Below are 20,884 nucleotides of genomic sequence, written 5' to 3'. Positions count from 1 at the left end.
TACCTGGTGTATTACTTTGAGCTGTGCTGTGTATGCTTGGGTTGATCTTCATGATTTTTACAGGCAAACTAATGCAAACATTCCAAGGACTGATTTCAAGTCTGCAGGTGAATTGTGTTTAACTGATCCTGCAAGTGTTTGTAGATACTTCAAGCACAGATTTGAAGCCACGATCTATTTTATCTGCAACAAAAAAAATCCACCACTAAGTGAGGTTGGAGACTTCTTCTGGAGAAAAGAATGCTAAGCTAGCGGAGCACCACATATACATATATTATTGTGGGTGAAAGATGTGCCAAAGGTTGGGCAAGATACTGACGACTCAGTGTTATCACTCATTGAGCAGTATGTGACTTGTGAGATTCTAGAAGAGTCTCAGAACAAAATTCTTGCGATTTTAGTTCCATAAATGTGGCAAATATTGCTGACGGAGATACAGAGCAGAAAGGAAATATTACAATAAGTGTCCTTTTGGATTCCTAGGCCTGTAATCTCCAAAGGAAGAGTGAACAGTTTTCTGTCTGTAGTTATTGGAAAATCAGCTAAAAATGCATACAATCTGAAGAAAAGTGAGGCTTTAAAACTTATCAATGATTACAACCAATTACTCTTATCCATGTGGAGAGCCAACATGGATATTTAGTTTTTAGCAGACAATTCTATTGCTGTAGCTCAATACGTCCTTTCATACATAACAACGTCTAAAAAGACAGAAATGAAAGATATATGGCAAGAGATAGCAACAGAGAAGGCTGTAAGTAAAAAGCTTTACAGTTTCGGTTTAAAGATGCTCTCACTTTTTTTTTAAAAAACCTTTATTAACCGCAGTTGCGTCCTTTTACAATGTACGTTCACTAACCAAAGTGTCGGATCAGCGAAACAAAACACACATGTCCAGATGGTGAGACACAGCCATTCAGCCGGCAACCCGGAGGTCCGGCGGCGATATACAGGTGAACATTTGTATAGGAATCAGGTGCGTACATTGGGTAAAAGTGGGTCTATGGTGCTTTTCTGTGTTTTGTCGTGGTGCATCTAAAGCGCATTACCTGCAATAGAAGATGGCGCTGTGTTCCAGCCCACATTGCGGCGCCTTCGGTTGTCACCCAGGCCCGCAGGGGGAGTCGCATAAGGCACCGGGTTTACCCCCAAATGCCAAGGGCTCCAGCCAGCGGAGCACTGGTGTCCTGTTCATGGTGTAGGCTGGAGCGCGACAAGGAGGTTGCAGTATAGCTCACAAAGACATATATGTCAGCGTTGATATCCGACGAGCCCAGTGTGCAGCTTCGCAGTTCAGCTCTATATGCGCGGTGCGTGGCGCGCTATCGTCCCCATAGCGGCGTGCTCCCCAAGCCGCCGAGTGCCTGAGTATGTCTGGTATGCAACGCTGTGCGCTTCGAGTGGGATCGTTCGCGTTTTCCGGGCGTGACCGCCTCCTGCGCGTAGTGCGCGCCATTGCTGCCTCATCAGTATTATTCAGGGCACGCTAGGTAGGGCAGCTCCTCGGGGGCGCCGGATAACACTTCCAGCAATTGTTTTCTGTGGTTGGATAGGGATGCGGTCAGGGAGCATAACCAACAACCAAACTGCTCCCTGTGTGTGTGGTGCGATGGGAGGGATCAGGATTAGGGTCATAAACTCGGGTGTGGTCCAGGGTAAGGGGGGGAGGGGGGGAGGAGATCATTCTGCGTTAGAGTAGGAGAGGACAGCAGCTGCCAAGTGGGGCACAGCTGGGCCACATGAGAGGCGCATTAAGCAGCAGGTCGGAGGGGGGGAGGGGGGGGGAGAGGAGGCTGTCAGAAAGGCCGAGAGCCCACAGCGCCTGCGTCCGCGGTCTTTTTCCCGTATGGATAAGGCGTTCCTCTGTGTCTAGGAGGGAGCTTCTGAGTAGGGTGGAGTGATCATATCATATCTTCCCGTTTGAGCCCGTATCCGGGTACTGTGCGCGCTGCTTCAGGCTGCGGCAGCAGCAATCCCCGCGCGCGCGCCATGGTCGCACCGCAAGTGATGCCCGGCAGCAGTCTCCTGTAGGGCAAAAATGAGAGGCGCTAGGGGGCAAGCAGAGGGGGCCGGGAGCCAACTCTGTCTTGATCTCAGGGGCGTCGCCACCCAGCTAGCAAGGCAGCGACATCCTCCAAAGACTCAGGTTATCCCTTGGTCCCGGCAGGCCATCTGAAAGGCTGTGAGGAGGTCGTCCCAAAGCCGGGCGATGGGGAACTTCCGGAGCCCTGCAGTTTCCTCACGGAGTAGTACCGCACTCTCCGCCTGCGCCCAGTTAACGAAGGAGGCCTTCCAATGTTTGATGTGCGGGAGGATCGCTGCCTTCCAATGTTTGGTGAGCAAGCGTTTGGCCGTTATGAGACCCATGTCCCAAAAGCACGCCTGTGCTTTGTTTGCTTTTGTGCGCTTATATAAGCCTAATATGCATGCATCCCACGTGCGTGGTAGTCGTCCATCAGCACCGCGCTCAAGTAGTGTCAGTACGCTGTTCTAGTATGCCTGTATACCAAGACAGTGCCATAGCATATGTAAGAGGTCCGCTCCCGGTAGCGAGCACCGCTGGCAAAGTGCGTCAGCCCGCAAGAAATATCTGTTAATCTTTTCAGGTGTGAGATATGCACGCTGCAGGATGTAGTATTGTATAATTTTAAAGCGGGGGTTGCGTGGAATGTTTGTCGGGCTGGCCAGTATCATCGCCCATTCCTTGTCTGTCCAGTCTCTGCCCCTGTCCGCCGCCCAGCGCTCCCTCAGTGCCAAGGTGGATGGTTGCGAGTGTGCCTGCAGCGCCTGTGCTAGCCAATGTATGACGTGCGCGCCATTGCCCATAACGTGCAGATATTGGATGAGGGTATGCGTCGGAGGTTCCACCGCCATGTCGCCCCAGGAAGTCGTGAGCGTGTGCATGAGGGAGGCATGTAGGAGGAACTGCCCCGCCGGGAGAGCCGTATCTTCAGCCAGGGCGGCGAACGTAAGCAGGTCGCCATCTACATACAGATCGCTTAGCGTGTCCACTCCCGCCTGTTCCCATCCAGCCAAGTGGGCCTCCGTGAGCGGTCCCATCGGGCCGGGCATGCCCAAGAGTGGCAAACCCGGGGCGTATGGTTTAGTCGCGTGTGTGAGGCGAAGGCACCGCAGGAAACATCTGCGCGCCACCGCCAGGTAGACCTGGGAGGGGCAGGGCGTGCGGGTTATCGGGTGGAACAGTGTATTAATTTGTGTTCGCGTCCAGGCAGCCGCATGCGAGGTAGTGTCCTCAAGCTGCTTGCCGCATAGTCATCCCGCCACCCATTGCATCTGCGCCGCGAGGTAGTACAGCTCCATATTAGGGACTGCCAAGCCCCCGGAATCCGTGGGCATGTATAGTTTAGCCAACGCCACTCGCGGTTTCCCCTTGTTCCAGATGAGGCCGCGCAGCAACACCTCCAGGTCGCGGAACAGCTTGGCGGGAACATACAGAGGCAGATTTGCAAAATAATACAGTAAGCGGGGCAGCACTATCATTTTGGTCAGTGCCACCCGACTAGGCACATTAAGGGGTAGGGTGTTCCAGAAGCCAACTTGTGCTCGAACAGATGCGATCGCTCTAAGGAGGTTCCCGTCCAAAACGTCTGCTGGGGTTCTGTAGATTCTGATCCCCAAGTAGCGGAAGGTGGTGGGATGCCACTGCAACCTGTCTCCTCCCAGCCGGACGTCGCATTCAGGCGTCGTTGGGCCAAAGGGATAGGCTCCCGACTTGGCCCAATTAACCCTCAGGCCCGACATCTCCTCAAAGGTGCGGAAGACGTCGGTGAGGGAGGCAGGGATGGCAGTTATCTCCCTGATGTACAGCAGCAGGTCGTCTGCATATAGAGATACCGCATGCAGGCCATCCGCCAATGGAATTCCCCATTCCAGCCCGTGCGCCCTGAGAGTCGCAGCCAGGGGTTCCATGGCCAGCGAAAACAGCAATGGCGACAGCGGGCAGCCCTGGCGGGTGCCTCTGCGGACCCGGATGGCATCAGAGAGGAGGCGGCCCGTACGGACTCGGACAGTCGGTCTGCCATAAAGTAGGTCCATCATGGCGTTGTATCCCCCCCCCAGCCGGTATTTCTCTGCAACCGCCCTCAGGTACGGCCATTCGACAGAGTCGAAGGCCTTCTCCAGGTCCAGTATCAGACATCCCGCCCGTGGCCACTGTTGCGTGGCATATTCCTGTACCCGAAAGAGGCGGCGGATGTTGTAGGAAGTGTGGCGTGTGGGGACAAATCCATTTTGGTCCCGGTGCACCAGAACGGGTACATGAGGGGCCAGCCTCCTGGCTAACGCAGAAGCTAGGATTTTATAGTTCGTGTTCAGCAGGGCCAACGGATGTTAAGAGCCCACTCGCGTGCTGTCCTTGCCTGGTTTAAGAATAGAGACCAGTGTGGCCTCATTTAACGTTGGGGGCAAAGCAGCTCCCTCCGCCGCCGCTGCGTACATTCGCAGTAATTCCGGGACGAGGATGTCCGAGCCAGCCTTGTAAAATTCAGCCGGTAGCCCGTCCGGGCCCGGGGTTTTGCCATTGGATAGATTAAAGATGGCTTCTCTGAGCTCGTCTGCCTCCAGCGGGGCTCCAAGCTCGTCTTGTTGCGCAATAGTCAGTTGCGGTATTGGCAGGGGGGAGAGATAGTCGGCTATATCAGAATAAGGGACTGATAGGCGTGAGCGATACAATGCGTCATAGTGGGTAGTGAAAGCGTCATGTATGCCAATTTGCGTGTACACTAGTTCCCCCCCTCCCCCTGTACGGCCGTCACCGGGGTTGAGCGGGCGTCCCGCGAGATCAGCCACGCTAAAAGTTTGCCTGGTCTGTCGCCTGGGTGATGTGTTCTCGCCGAGTGCGCGGCGTAGTTGACATTCCGAAGTCGCTCCAAAAGGCGCGCATGCTCCGTGTGAGCCTTGTGAAATGGGTCCCCGTCCCCATCCACAGCCCCCTCCTCTCATGCAAGCAAGTCCGATTCCAGCCTAGTTAAGTCCCTCTCCAGTTGGTGTCTCACATGCCCCTGGGCATGCAGGCAGTGTCCTCGGATCACTACCTTGAAGGCGTCCCACTCCACCCTTGGATTGGTTGCCGTACCGGCATTTTCCTCAAAATATTGCGCGGCGCGCTCGAGCAGGGCATCATGGAAAGCCGCGTCCAGTAGCAGCGCAGGCTGTAGGCGCATGTAGGCACGGGGGGGTGCGGGCGGGCCCAGGCTATGGACATGAAGTGTGGGTTGTGATCCGAGTGCGTGCGGCCCATGTACTGTGTGTCTGTCACGTGGGGCAGGAGGTCAGCGGATGCCATGAACCGGTCCAGGCGGACATGCAGGTCGTGGGCGCCAGAGTAATAGGAGTATGTCCGCGTTCCCGGATTGCGCTGCCGCCAAACATCATGTAGGTCCCATTGTGCGGCCCACTCCAACAGCGCTTTCGTGGCTCCCCTGGTAGAGGCGTTAGCTGGGGGCGGGGAGGAGCGATCCAATGTGATGTCTAAAGTGCAGTTATAGTCCCCCCCTATTATCCACGAAGTTGCATGCCAAGTCACCATGGTCGCTGATAGCCGCGCCAGGAAGCCGCCCTGATCAACATTTGGGGAATAGAGGGATATCAGTGTAATAAACTGGCCATCCAGCCTGCCCTGCGCAGCTGTATATCTGCCCTCCCGATCCACTACAGTGTCAGTGGCCTCCCACGGGGTCCCTGGGCGGACCCATATCAGTGTTCCGCGAGCGAATGAGGAGTATTCCGTAGCATACAGTTGCCCTCGCCATCTACGATGGAGCGCCCGCACCTCAGCTCCGTTCAAATGGGATTCTTGGAGCAGCGCTATGCTAACTTTATGCCGCTTTAAGTATGAATAGATATGATAACGCCTAGCCGGTGTGTGCATCCCCCTGACGTTCCAGGTGCATATTTGTATGTTAGCCATAGCGGTCCCGTGTGTGCGCGTCTCCCTCATTCCCCCAGGGCGTGGCCCCCATCTCAAGGGTCCCCCAGGCCCAGCAGTTCACTCCCATCGTGTAGCTAAATTGAGTATTGTGTGTGCAGTGTCTTGATCTCCAGCGGAGCAGGGGGAGAGGGAAGAAAGGGAACATATAAAGCCGTAACATGGCAACAACAAGGTCCAGAATACCAAAAGGTCGGCTGCACAACGGGTCGCCGTCCAAACACTCGAGTGAGCTCATGAACTATACAGTCTTAGGGGGTTTGTGTGGCTTATCTCTTAACAGTAACCAAAACAGTGTAGTCCTGAAAGTGCCCTGCATTCCTCCCGGGTGGGGTGTGCATGTCACTGCTGGCCGGCGGGCGTCCAGTGTCTATTGTTCAAGGCCGAAGCAGCTATACGCCCAGTTGTCAGTCTAGTGTGGGCGGGAGTGTCAGGGGAGGGCATGTCCCCCTCCGAATGGTACCTGTGGCAGCGAGCCGGTGGTTAAGCACCGTGAGGCACATTTGCATGTCTGTGAAGTGGGGGAATGAACCGCGTGCTTATAATTGGAGAATGTACTTACAGTGTCCAGCTCTTTGGTTTAAAGATGCTCTCACACAAGAAAATAGGCTCCTTTGAAGGTTCTGACAAACTCAGTTCTTTTATCTTGTATGTGAAGTCCAAGTCAATAATTCAGGCTAGTTTAGGCCTGGCATCAACACAAAATTATGTTTTGAAACAGTTCTGTGAAATCCAGTATCTAGCTCCATTTGATCCAGAAACAACTGAGCTCCCTGAAACAAATATGTTGGTCACTTATTATCCTAATCAGAGTGCCCATCTAGAAAATCTTTGCTTGCTTGAAGTACTGCAGTACTTTACACACAGAAATAACATAGACGAAAACATTGAGCAAGGAAAGTTTGGGGTTACTGGCTGTAATGGATGTTTTGTGAGACATTCAAAATGAAGCCTCATTAATCATTATAAACTGAGCTGTCAAACAGGTGCAAACAGAGAATTCTATTATGTAGCTATTTAGCAACTTTTAAACCTTGGCATTCTGAGACTGAACTGATATGAAGACACGTTAGCCAGAGCACAGGGCCTAATAGGGCAGATCCCATTGGCCAGTCTATCATTGAAAATGAGGCCTCCATAGCTATGCATGCAGTAGAAAATGCTATGGGCCAAGTGGGGAGTGACATAATTGATTTAGACAATTTGATCAGTCAGCATATTAAATAGCAGCTAGAATTTATTTTAGCAAATAACCAAATCTGTACAGCATGGGCTACTACATGTTAAATCTGAATGTTCCTACATTTGTTCACAGGAAATCTAGTTGTGATTTCTCATGTGTTGTGACAGCTCCTTCTGGACTACCTGCCCACAACATAAAAGGAATCACATTGCACTGACTACTTATGTTGCCCGTGGAACATGACAACAAACTAAGGGGCATATGTACAATGACCTGGCGGAGCGCAGGTTAGTTCCAAGCTGTTAACGCCGCTATCCATCAGTTCACAAATGCAGGGATGTGCCATATTTACAATGATATGGTGCACCCCAGAATTTCCCCTAGCGCTGGCGCTAAATTAAGCTCCCTAGCGCCAACGCAGGCACCCTTGCAACATAGAGCAAGTGTGCCTATGTTTGGGGAATGATTGTTTATGTGCAGGAAGGTGTCCCTTCCTGCACATAAACAATCATTCATGGTGATTTACTGTTTCTATGTGTGCTGCCCAATGCAGCCCACACAGAAACAGCAAAAACGAGGAGAAATTAGTAATTTCTCCTATTTTGCCAGGTTTTTTTTTTGGTCTTCATTTTTGTACTGCCCCATAATTATGTCACCCTTGTAAATAGGGGGCAGCATCAAAATCAATGGGTGGTGTGGGAGAATGCCCACTGCAATTCCCATTGCCACCCCTTTCACGCTGTAGCATGAAAGGGGGTCTTATTTACAAGGTGGCGTTAAGCCATGTTAAGCGGTTCAACACCACCTTTTAAATATGGCAATGGACTTAACACCACAAGTACGTCTTAAAAAGTTACATTCTGGTGGTGTTAAGTCCTTGTACATATGCCCCTAAGGTACCTGAAGGCATCTAGTGATGCTTGTCATGAACTGTCCAGAGTTCTGAAAAACTTAAAAGTTCTCATTATTGATGAAGTTTGCCTGGTATCTAACCTAATACTGGCTTTTATACATCTTGCGATGCAAGAGGTCCTCAGAACTGACTATGATTTTCTGCTTAGTGGAGAACATGTCATGGTTTTTGATGATCTTATACAATTGACTCCTGTCAAAGGTCAAGCAGTTTTGAAGAAACATGTTCATGAAGAAACTAAAAATCTGGCAATATATTAAAAGATATAAAAATAGGAATTATTAGAGAACAAGCTAAGAAAGCTGTTGCTTCGAGCTCTATTCCCACATAATAAGTCACCAGCTTATATAATGCAAAATCTTATGAAAACTCAGAAATAGATTGTGTGGCTCATGCTAACATTGAATGAGTGCTCACAATTTAACTTAGCAATGCTTCATTCAGAAAAACAGGGCATTGTGAATCTTACTATAAATGATAAAATTGAGCATCAAAGTTTAAATCTACCACTATGTCAATCAGTGACAAAGAAACTAGAAGCACTATCACAAACAGTTTCACGTGCTGCTGGTTTAGAAAATACTCTAAACCTCTGTAAAACTTGTAGAATAATTCTGCGACAATACCTGAATGTCAAGGAGGGAATAGTGAATGGTGCAATTGGGAATGTGATAGACTTCATTCCATACCCCAACAGAGCAGAACACGAATATATAATGATAAAATGTGATCATATTGAAGAGCGAAAACTGTTATATTTCTATTGATAAAGGGCCTGTATATCAAAAGACACCAGTTTCCTCTCTGCTTGGTCCATGCTGTTACCATTCACAAATCTCAAGGATTAAGTTTGGATGCAGCAATGATAAATATAGGTCACATAGTGTTTAAAGAAGGAATGTCTTAGGTTACTTTATCATAGGTTAGGTCAATGTCAGGGTTGTACCTTATCGATTTTGATGAGAACAAAGTGAATGTTGACTCATCATGTGTAATAGAATACCATCGTTTCAGAGGACTGTATGCTTCTCATCTCAATTTTTATTCCTTTGTTGACAAGTATCCAAATTAAAGAACACACAAAAGTACTGAGATTGTACATTTTTTAAAGTTTCAAAGCTAAGTAAAGAATCTACAAACAGCTCACAAGATCTAAAAAGTAATCTAGTCATTAATATAATAGGTTTTCTATTTTCTAACACTTCCGGAGTTTCATGTTACTGTAATATAGTACTTAATGTTATTTTCCACCTACAACAGGCAGTTGAAAACATTGTAGAAAAAAAGACACATCTTTATGCCAAGCTTTGACAACTCTGTTCAGTTTAGTAAACACTGGAAAACACTTGTAATTCAACTGCATTTATACGTGATGTAGTTGATCATTTTAATGCTGATACACAGTTCACTTTAAATGTGCAACATGGTGCACAGGGGTTTTTAATGATAGTGCTAAATGTGTTAGAAAATTAGGGAATTGTACTTAATGACATCCTGAAAACAAACTATTCATGGAACCATGATTGTGTCATTAGCCCTTATTCAGTCAGAACAGACATTTAATCTGAGCAATTTGTATAACTTACAGTGCCAGATTGCAAGTCATTCACTTTTGAAAAATGTTTTGTGAAAGCTTGATATAGAACAACTCCTGTCCAGACTGCACATCAGAGCTAATGTGTGCATTAGTTGTAAGACACAGTTCAAAATATCTTATTCTTATGCTAAAAAACATGTAGAGCTGATGGTAGAAAAAGCAGTACTGATATCACTAACTTTAACGCTGGTCAAATATCCATTTCTAGGAAACATACACTTGTGTTGGTATTATTTTTCACCATGGAGAGTCAATCAACTCTGAGGACTACACTACGTACCTTAAAAAGTCATGTGGCAGGACTGAATGTAATGGCACGTCTTACAGTCAAGCAAAGGTTAGCCTATAAACTTCCAAACTCCTATCTCTTATTTCTGGGACCAAAGTTCGAGAATAAGCAATATTTACAAATATGTATGTCGGTATAAATTGGTGCGAAAATGTTAAAGTTAATTTTCATTGTCGTTATTTGACCTACCAAGAATAACAACTATATACTGATTGCACTATTTCTAATAATAATAAATGGACTTATAAAAGAGTATCAATGTGTGTTATGGCCAATGCTGGTTTTATGCACATAAAACATGTTTTTTTTTTTCATAAATCTAATTGACTTCTTTTCCCCCACAATTATATAACGGATTGCATTTCATTAAACTATACACTGATAGTATCCTTTGTAAGTAAATTATACATATTACATAACTATATATTCACTCTAAATGCAAACTCCATTAAAAAAGTACAGTCTCACGAGAGGCTGGCAAGAACGAAGCAGGCAGCTCGGGTTCCCTGGACTGCATATAAGGGAGTGTCTACCTGGTTCTTGTGAGCTTCTTGTGAGAGACTCGCATGAGCCACTGACTATGATGGCTTTTCCTGGCTCTCACGAGACTCCAGCGAGAGTTTCTACGGAGTCAGCAATAAATGGAAACATACTACAAACAACATAGATAATGAAACTATAGAGTAGCTCTGAAAACAGCCATTTAAAAAAAAATTCTAGCAACTTTATATTTTGTTTGTGTTTTCAAACTTTTTATATACAGTTTGTTGTCTTTTTACATTTTAAAATAGGGTAGAACTAAAGCATACATGAGAAAGTCATAGTTTTTGCCCGGATCACCCCCATTTCTTGACTGATACTGGTGTTTACAGACTGATTGTGCCCTGGGCTCCACTAACTAGGGCCAGGGACAATGTTCTGTTGAAAACGTTATGGTAATTAGGTGTAATCAGACTTGGTACTGGCAACTTACCTGTAAGTCCCTAGTTTATGGTAAGACATGTAGGGTTAGAGGCCCAGTATACTTAAGGCACTTGGGTGTGCACAGCTATGTTGCCTTTTGTCATTTTAAAAGCCAGCCCTGCCTTGCAGGGTGCTTTTAAAATAAAACTATGACCACATTCGACTTTGGAATGTAATGTACTTCTAAAGTATTGAACTACCTTATTTTTATATATAAGTTCCCCCTAAGGTCGGCCTTAGTTGCCCCATGTGCAAGATGCCATGTTAAAATAAACAGAAACATTATAAAGGATGTTTTATATGTCCTGGTGAGAGAAAAACTGTAATTACATTTTCTCCATTGTGGTACATTAGTTCCAAAGGCTAACATTGGAAGGCTCTATGTAACGTTAATAAAGTCTATCTTTTGACAGGAATAAGCTAGAACAATAATTCAAAATGTCCAATTGATAGTTGCAATGAGTCCAACAACTTAACAAGGTTAGATTTATTTTAACTATTGTAGGAAAGAAGTTATAGAACTGCTTTCCTAAAGTTACCCAATTTAGCTAAGTCGAAAGTCTCTTCTCATTGGCCAGCCTTTGACATGCTGAGCCAAGCTGCCTTCATGAGGTGTGAAGTGGACGGAACTAAGGCAAATGAGACATTGGTGGGAGGAAATCTGTTGTCTGCAGATGCCAGGACATTATAGTTAGGAATTCGCATTTAAAAAACTTTAAACATTTACAGAAGAAAACAAAGGTTACCAAGACGTTATAGTTAGGCTGATATTTCAGTTGTACAAAACCAGAAAAATGTAACTATTATAGTTAGCTGAACTAACTATAACTGGCTCCTCTGCAATGCACTGCTGATTACGTCAATATTACATCACTCATGACATGGTCAGTGACATCACTCATGACAACACTGATGACATCTCAAATGACATCACTTATGACATCTATCATGACATCATCCACATAATCTCTGATGCACCTACTCACACCCTAAATGCTGATTCCTAACTATAACATCCCTGAAACCTGTTTTTTCCAGTATATATATGTATATATATATATATGTATATATACCTACTGGCGGTCGCCAGTAGGTAGTTATAGTTAGGACCTTGTTTGTATTAAAGAAGCATTTTTTCTTTTGCCAATACCTTTGGCGCCGTTTGAAGAATCTTCGCGAAATTTTCAAAACTGATGGCCCGCTCCGGTTAGCTCCTGTCTTGAAAGTTTGGTGGTGATTCATCAAAGCGGGGGCTGAGAAAAAAGGGGGGTCCCAAAACGCATTTTTCCCATGTTAATTTCCATAGGAAACTTTAGACACAGCAACTGCTGAACGGAATTACACCAAATTTGGCAAAAAGGTAGCTCTTGGTTCAGAAAACACTCTTTTTTTTAAAATAGTGTAAATCTGTTCAGTAGTTACTGAGAAAAAAAAAATATCGGTATTTGAGCACCAAGGAGGATTCGCGACTCTTCCCGAGCACAAGCTTTACTCTGAATGGCTGCCAACACTCCAAGCCAGAAAGTGTTGGCAGCCATCTTGTTACCTGGTAACCGAGTCAAAAGAAATCAGAAAAAAGAAGATGAAAAATAAGAAAAGTGGGAAGGGTACAAACAGCCTGACCCCCTAGGACTGCTCATGGGCCACAAGGACACCTAGAGCCAAAGAAAGCATTTTTTAATATAATTTCGGCGGAATTCATGCTGGGTGCACAAATCTGGCCAAAATTATTAAAAATAAACAATGCGCGGCCTCCCGCGCTTCGTTGGACTTAAGCCTCGGGGGGGCCAGGTCCCGGGGGCATGCCACATTATTTCACGGGCACATGGCCTCCCCGCAGCCTCAGGGACCACCACCTCCCCGGGACATGATGAAATAAGGGCGGGGCTTTGAAAATAATTAGTGTAGGTGGGCTCGAGCCCCCCCATACTGCCACAGGGACCACCACCTCCCTGGGGCATTGAATATGGTAATATGGGGGTCGGTTACTGACCACCAACTCCCCGGGGCTACGCAAATGAAGGCAGGGGGCAGCACGGCCCCCCTCCTAGAGCCCTTGATGGCCCTGGGGACCGCCACCCCCTGGGCTGGCACCTACAATGTCCCGGGTTGCCCACCCCCGGGACATTGCCGTTTGCTATGACAGGGTAGAAGCACTGTCATAGCAAACTCTGCTTTGCTTTTTGGACACGAGAGCCGCTTCCAAAAAGCAAAGCAGATTGCTTTTGGGCAAGGGGAGCTGCATATAAGCCAAAAGCGGCCTAGGAAAGGGAGGCCACGCGGCCACGTCCCGTTTTTCTTTTCTTTTTTAATGCTCAGGCCCAGGGAAATGGGGTCCCCAGGGCCCAAAAAATAGTAAAAGAAGGGAGGCACACAGCACCCTTCTACAAATATATATATCTATATTATCTACTGGCGGTCGCCAGTAGATAGTTATAGTTAGGACCACGTTTCCATAGGAAATCCGCAACATTCTATTTTGAATAACTTTGGCGCCGGTTGACGAATCCTCGCGAATTTTTTAAAATAGGTGGGGCGCTATGCTCCGCTCCTACCCTGAAAGTCTCGGGGGGATTCGTCAAGCGGGGGCTGAGATAAAAGGGGGGTCCCAAAACGCGTTTTTCCCATGCATTTTTCCATAGGACCTTTAGACACAGCTACAGCCCAAACGGCTGAACAGAATTACTTGAAATTTGGCAGAGAGGTAGTCCTCAGGTCAAGGAAGTGCCTTTTGTAGGTTTGGTGTAAATCTGTTCAGTAGATCCTGAGAAAATAGCCTTTAAATCAATATATATATCTGTGGCAGCTTACGGTGCGCTTACCGTGCGCTTACGGTAAGCTTACCGTACGCGTACGGTGCCGTGCGCGAGCGCGATTCTGATTGGCTGTTAGATCTTAGTAAACATTCAAATCGGTCGAAACCAGGAAATGGCGGCCGCCATTTTCTCTCTCGCACTCTGACAGGGGGTTGAAAAACAAAGTCCAAAAACATGTAAAGGGGCTGTTTAGACAGCTCCCAAGCACCTAGCCATGTTGAGGGAGTCCCCAACGATCCCCCAAGTGAAAAAAGGCAAATTTAATTTTTTCGAAAATTTCGCCGATTACGCTTACCGTACGCGTACGGTAAGAAATATGAAAAAAAAAAAAAAATATCCACATTCTCCCCACCCCGTGTGCAAAAGATGTCCGCAGGGCACCTTTTGTGCATGGCTTATATGAGATAAATCAAACATATATTTTACCTGTCACAACGATGCTCATCATATGTCCTCCATGTGCGCACGGTGCGCGAAGCGCATCGTGCGTTCATGGCCCATGTAGCGTAACGTGGGCACGCGGTGCGCGAAGCGCACCGTGCGCGCACGGAACGAACTGCGTTAAGTGGGCGCGCACGCCACAAATGGCGTAAAGTAACTTAGCATTTAAAAAAACGTACAAATTCACTGAAAAAACCATAGGTTTCACACACGTTATAGTTAGGAATTAGCATTTAAAAAACCTTGCAAATTCACTGAAAAAACCATAGGTTTCACACATGTTATAGTTAGCTGGACATTTTACTGATAAAAAACCAATGAAATTCCCCCGTTATAGTTACTGTAGGCAACTATAACTCACGCGACCGTAATCCTCTGCTGATGACATATGTGTCTTTATGAAAAAAAAATATTTGTAATATATGTATAGCTAAAATTTAATGGAAGAAGACATGGGCAAATAAGTGTCTAAATACAGTATTAGCATCAGCAGAGGATTGCGGTCGCGTGAGTTATAGTTGCCTACAGTAAGTATAACGGGGGAATTTCATTGGTTTTTTATCAGTAAAATGTCCAGCTAACTATAACATGTGTGAAACCAATGGTTTTTTCAGTGAATATATATATATATACATATATATATATATATATTACCTACTGGCGGTCGCCAGTAGGTAGTTATAGTTAGGACCACGTTTCCATAGGAAAACCTCAACATTCTATTTTGAATAACTTTGGCGCCGGTCGACGAATCCTCGCGAATTTCTCAAAATAGGTGGGGCGCTACGCTCCGCTCCTACCCTGAAAGTCTCGGGGGGATCCGTCAAGCGGGGGCTGAGATAAAAGGGGGGTCCCAAAACGCGTTTTTCCCATGCATTTTTCCATAGGACCTTTAGAACGAGCTACAGCCCGAACGGCTGAACAGAATTACTCAAAATTTGGCAGAGAGGTAGTCCCTAGGTCAAGGAAGTGCCTTTTGTAGGTTTGGTGTAAATCTGTTCAGTAGATTCTGAGAAAATAGCCTTTAAATCAATATATATATCTGAGCCCGCTTACGGTACGCTTACCGTACGCTTACGGTAAGCGTACGGCGGCGTGCGCGAGCGCGATTCTGATTGGCTGTTAGATCTTAGTAAACATTCGAATCGGCCGAAACCAGGAAGCGGCGGCCGCCATTTTGTGTATTTCACTCTGAAAAAAAAGAGTGAAAACAAGGAAAGGGGGCAATGTGGAGAGTTACAGACCCCCTAACATTTGTAAGGGGGTCAAAGAAGGACAGAAAAGTACAAAAAAAACATTTATTGATTTTAAAAAAAATCACGGGGTACGCGTACGGTAAGCTTACGGTAAGCGTACGGTAAAAAAAAATAAAAATAGATAAATGAAAAGCAGATTTAAGAGTTTAGAAATTAGGGAGCTCTAAAAAGAGCTGTTGTGTTTATGAAGTCATTTTTTTAGTGGTACCTACAAGTAAGTACCGATGCAGAGTCTAAGGTTCAAGAGGAAGACTCTGTTCCCTTCATCATTGAAGTGCACACCATCTCCTCTATAAATGTCTTGCATGTCATAACGCAAGTTGTTGTGGTAAATGGCACCCATACCATAGTCACGGAGGAAAGCAGAAACAGATTTGTTGACGTGCTTTCTTGCTTTGTCAATCTGTGGACAGAAATGATTGGACCAGTTCCATTTTTGCCTTTGGCATATGTTGGAAAACACAAAGGCAGTTTTAGGGAAAAGTGTAAACAGTTGTGCAAAGGTGTCCTTCATAAGCATTTCCAGACCTACCCCAGTCAAAGTGCCTAGGTCATTGCCACCACAGTGCACTATTATGAGGTCAGGGTGTTGGATTTGAATGAAGGATTTCACCAATGGCATCAATTGGTGCCACTTTAACCCTCTCTGACCAATCCATTTAATGTCTACATTTGGCAAAGCAAGGTCTCTCACCATATCTGTTTTCTCTGCAAACTTTTCACTCCAGAAGACATAGCTGTGCCCTACAATCCACACTGTGAACATCTTCAAAGGAGAACTGGATGCACTCAGGAGGTGTCTTTCAGTAGAATGGCAATATGAAAAGAAAGACAGTTTGGAAATGGAGGCATACATATTTTTTTAAAACAAAAAGAACTGATTGGCTGTTTCATACCATTCTAGAATAAAAACTAGGCTGTATGTGAAAATTAATAGAAGCATGTTTTGTATTGGTACAAAAAAATGTGTAACCAAAGAACAGTACTATGGATTTGCTGTTAGGTTTGAAAAGTCAAGCACTCTTGCTCTGTGGAATTGAAACATTGTGTGTCGAACTTCTGACCTAACTGCACACAGCAGTGTTCCATGAGCTGTTGCTATGGTAGCAGGCAGAAGTCAAGTTGGGGGAAGGGTACTAGGCAGAAGTCAAGTTGGGGGAAGGGTACTTTTGGAAAAGGGTTCGTTTTCAACCAATAGAAATGTGTGATTACATGTGAAAAAAAGGGGGAAGCACTGAGATTTGAAACTTACATGTATATGTGTGGAAAAATAGAGGGAAAGTTTGCCATTATCTGGTTCTGCTGAGAGGAGAGAGGTGAACACAACAGAGATCCTGGCTCTGATAATCTGCTGTTTGAGTGTCACATTTCTTTCACAACTAACTAATTTTAAAGGTGAGTTTACAGTATGAGAGGGTATGTATGTGGTAACTTAAGAAATGAATAATAGAAATGGGAATTGTTTTTGTTGTAGTTACACATGGTGGTTTCATAATGTGTCAGTGTCTAAAAGTGATTTACACTTGCCCCGAAAAAAAAAGAGCAGTAAGTGTGCTTTCAAATTGGCAAAGAAATTTCGTTTTGGCACTAATGTGAAAACATGACTCTGTGTGCATAGAAGAATTATAGGCAGAAATTTATTGCGTCTTGCTCTGGTGATTTCACAGTTGCAGTAGATGGAAAAGAGGAGCGAATTTTTGGGGGAAGAAGCAGAGGCTTAGCACACACCCATGTGCTTGCCATGTATAGTCATGCACAGTAATTAGAAGCGAGTGGGGTTTTCAGGTTTCAGTCTGTAATGCAAATACATTGAGCTTCACTAAGGCTGGTTGCCCTTGCTGGAGTGTAGCACTGTGGACATGGGCTTTTTAAAAAATCTGAAAAGTGGTTTCATAATGTGACAGTTTGTAAAAGAGATTTTCACTTGCCCAAAAAAAAGAGCAGTTTGTGTGCATTCAAATTGGCAAAGAAATTTTGTTTTGTGACTATTGTGAAAACAAATGTAGTAATATATTTAAATACAATAAAGGATTTTTTTTTTAGTTTTTTTCAGGTATTGCTGAAGAACAGTGAACAAAATTTAAGATGCCTACAAAATCTCGAGTTCAAAAAACGCTAAAAAAAAAACTATATTTGAAGACAACTGGAGGACCAAAGTTACTAGAAGATGCTCATGTTGGGAAAAAGAAAAAATCTTCTGGTAAGCAGAAAAAACAATTTCTTAACAAAATATTCAAAACAAAGAAAAATGTACAAAATGTCTGTCCTCGGAAAAATGTAACAAAACATAGAGAACAGCAAAAAATTGAGAATTTAGTTAATGCAAATATACCTTCTGCAATTGAAAAGTTTAACATAAACAGAAAAACAGCGTTTAAAGAGATACGTAGAAAAATGTTTCAGAGAAGAGTTATGTCCAATTTGATAAAGGATGTAAAGAAATATAAGCAAAAGGCAAAATATTACAAGAGAAAAAAAGAAATTGAAGCCATTGCAGCAAAAGCATTAGAATTAAAAAGGAAACTATTCATATTAATTTTGAATAGGATGCGTACATTAGATAAAATGGTTAATGTACTGAAATCACAAAGCAAAAGCAAAAGAGTAGTGAACAGAACAAACTTTTGTAAAGTGTTTTTAGGAAAGTGGATGCATAGTTCAAGTAGTGAACCTTTTTTTAATGAAGAGAGCTATTTTCAAAGTAATAGTTTGCTGCATGCAGTTGACACCAGAGGTCGTTCATACGAAGTAAAAAATGGTTGCATAATGGAGAAGGAGATAATGGTTCCAAGAGATGAGGTACAAGTGATGGCAGATGAGGCAATGGGGAGACGTCCTAAAGACCCAGTGTACACTTGGAATTGTAGTAGTATTTGCACTGTGCGTCAGGAATCTATTGACAGATTTCGAGAGTTTCTAAGAGAATATAGTAAAAAAAGTGTAAAACAAAAGATTAAGGTGCTTCAAAGTCTGGATCCATGCAGAGTGAGAGAGAATACTGGTTTGCAGGGTCATTCTCTTGCTTGTCTATCTAGAAAAGTGTGCAATAGTGTTTTCCATCATTTTAGGATGCTGGCTGTTCATCATACTGAAATGAGAAAGTTTGTGAGACGGTTGTATTTTGCCAAAAGTCCAGCAATAAAGTTAAATGAATTGAATAGGGCTCTGTTCCGAGGAACGGTATCAGATGTAGAGAAGGTTGTGGATGAAATTCAGTTTTGTTACTTTGGTCCTGAACAAAACAGTGCAGAGAAGGACACAGTAAATGAGGCAGAAGTGGAAGAGAATGTAGAACCCTCTGTAAGTAACACATTTAATGATCACATAACAAAATTTGCAATAGTCTCTAATGAAAGACCAAATGTTACTTGTATTTGTTGCCGCAGAACTCATTATAGAAAACAAACTAGGAATGTTGATCTCTACAGAAAGAGTGAAAATGAAGATAATTATAAGTGGATGGATTTTGCCACATATATATTTCTTGAAAATTGTTTTGAATTGGGTGAAGATCAGCGTATTTGTAAATACTGTTACAACAAGTTAGAGGAAAATAGAATGCCGACCAGAGCTGTACATAATAATTTAGAATTGGATGCTATTCCTGCTGAACTTTCTGAATTAAATACATATGAGTCTATACTCATTCAATGTGTTCATCCGTTCCAGACCATAGTACGTATGGAGCCCAAAACTGGTAAATTACCTCCTTCAGATTTACTGAGAGGTTTAAAAGGTAGAGTGGTGTATTTGCCCTTGGATTTGAAAAAAAATATGGAAACTATTGATGCGGATACTTTGGAAACTGAACCATTAATTATTCTGGTTAATGGTGTACCTACAAAGAATAAGAAGATTTGGCAGGAGCTGGTAGATGTGCGGAAAGTACAAAGAGCAAATTTGTATTTGAAAAAAAATAACAAATGGTATGAATCAATTTATATAGAAGAAGAAGAAGAAGAAGAAGAAGAAGAAGAAGAAGAAGATTTTCAAGAACACACAGAAACACCAACTGGACAAATTGAAAAAGTGGACAAGTCAAAGGAAGAAGAAATTTATGAACATTTTAGCATACATCATCTCCATTCGAAAGAAGTTATGGGAGACAATATTGATCTCTTTCAGATGAAGAAAGCAAAAGGAAATCCCGTGAGTGTATGGGAGGAGAGCTTGGAAGCTCGATGTTTTCCCCAGCTGTTTCCTAAAGGAAAAGGAGGACGATACGATGAACGTCCAGAACAGATTCCAGCTTCAGAGTATCGGACTACAAGACTATATGCTGAAGATCCCAGATTTCGACAAAGTATTCCTTATTTGTTCCATCTTTTATTTGAAAGCGACTTGTCTGCACTGTCTTATGCAGTAAATCACATTTTAAAAAGTGGAGTACATTTACAAAATGTGTCTGCTAAGGATTTTATGGAGAAAGTGCAGCACCGAGATGATCATTTGGAAACACAACTGATCAATCTGATGGCTTGTCAGCGTGGGACAAATGAATATTGGTACCGACGCCATGGTGAACTAAAATGCATGTTACGCAATTTAGGAACACCAACATGGTTCCTTACCCTAAGCTGTGCCGAGTACGCTTGGGATGATTTACTGGATTTTCTACGAGAGGCCAATTCAAACATTAAAAACATCGAATACAAGACAGCAGGAGAACTGTGCTCATTGGATCCGGTTAATGTTTGCAGATATTTCAATCATAGATTTGAGGCTATGATGTCCTTCATCTGCAATAAAAAAAATCCACCCCTTGGAGAAGTAGTGGATTTCTTTTGGAGAAAAGAGTACCAGGCAAGAGGTGCTCCTCATATTCATATGCTGCTGTGGATCAAGGATGCCCCAAAGTTTGGAACAGATACTGATGAAGCAGTGTTATCTTACATTGAAGAATATGCAACATGTGGTATACCAAAAAGCACAGAAGAGAACAAGTTAAAGGAGCAAGTTCTACGTTTCCAAAGTCATCGGTGTGGAAAATACTGTCGACGGAAATACAAGAGCAAAGAAAAATACTACACTAAATGTCGATTTGGATTTCCTAGACCTGTTCTTTCAAATGGAAGAGTCAACAGTTTTATGTCAGCTGTGAGACATACTATCACAAGAAAATCACCTAAGAATACCTACAACCTTAAAAGAAAAGAAGAATCAAAAAATATAAATGACTACAACCCAGTCATTTTATCCATGTGGAACGCTAACATGGATATACAGTATGTAGCTGACAATTCCATTGCTGTTGCACGATATGTAACGCCTTACATTACGAAATCAGAAAAAACAGAATTGAAGGAAATGTGGGAAGAGATTTCTCACGAGAAGACTGTCAGTAAGAAGCTGTACAGTTTCAGTTTGAAGATGTTATCGCATCGAGAAATTGGATCCTACGAATGTTCAGATAGGTTATCTTCTGCAAGTCTCTACTCGAAGTCAAGAAGAATAATTTGGGCAAGTTTAGGCCTTGCAG

Source organism: Triturus cristatus, chromosome 2_1, assembly GCF_964204655.1.
Source record: "Triturus cristatus chromosome 2_1, aTriCri1.1, whole genome shotgun sequence".
Classification (NCBI taxonomy): Eukaryota; Metazoa; Chordata; class Amphibia; order Caudata; family Salamandridae; genus Triturus; species Triturus cristatus.
This window is presented reverse-complemented; position numbering follows the sequence as displayed.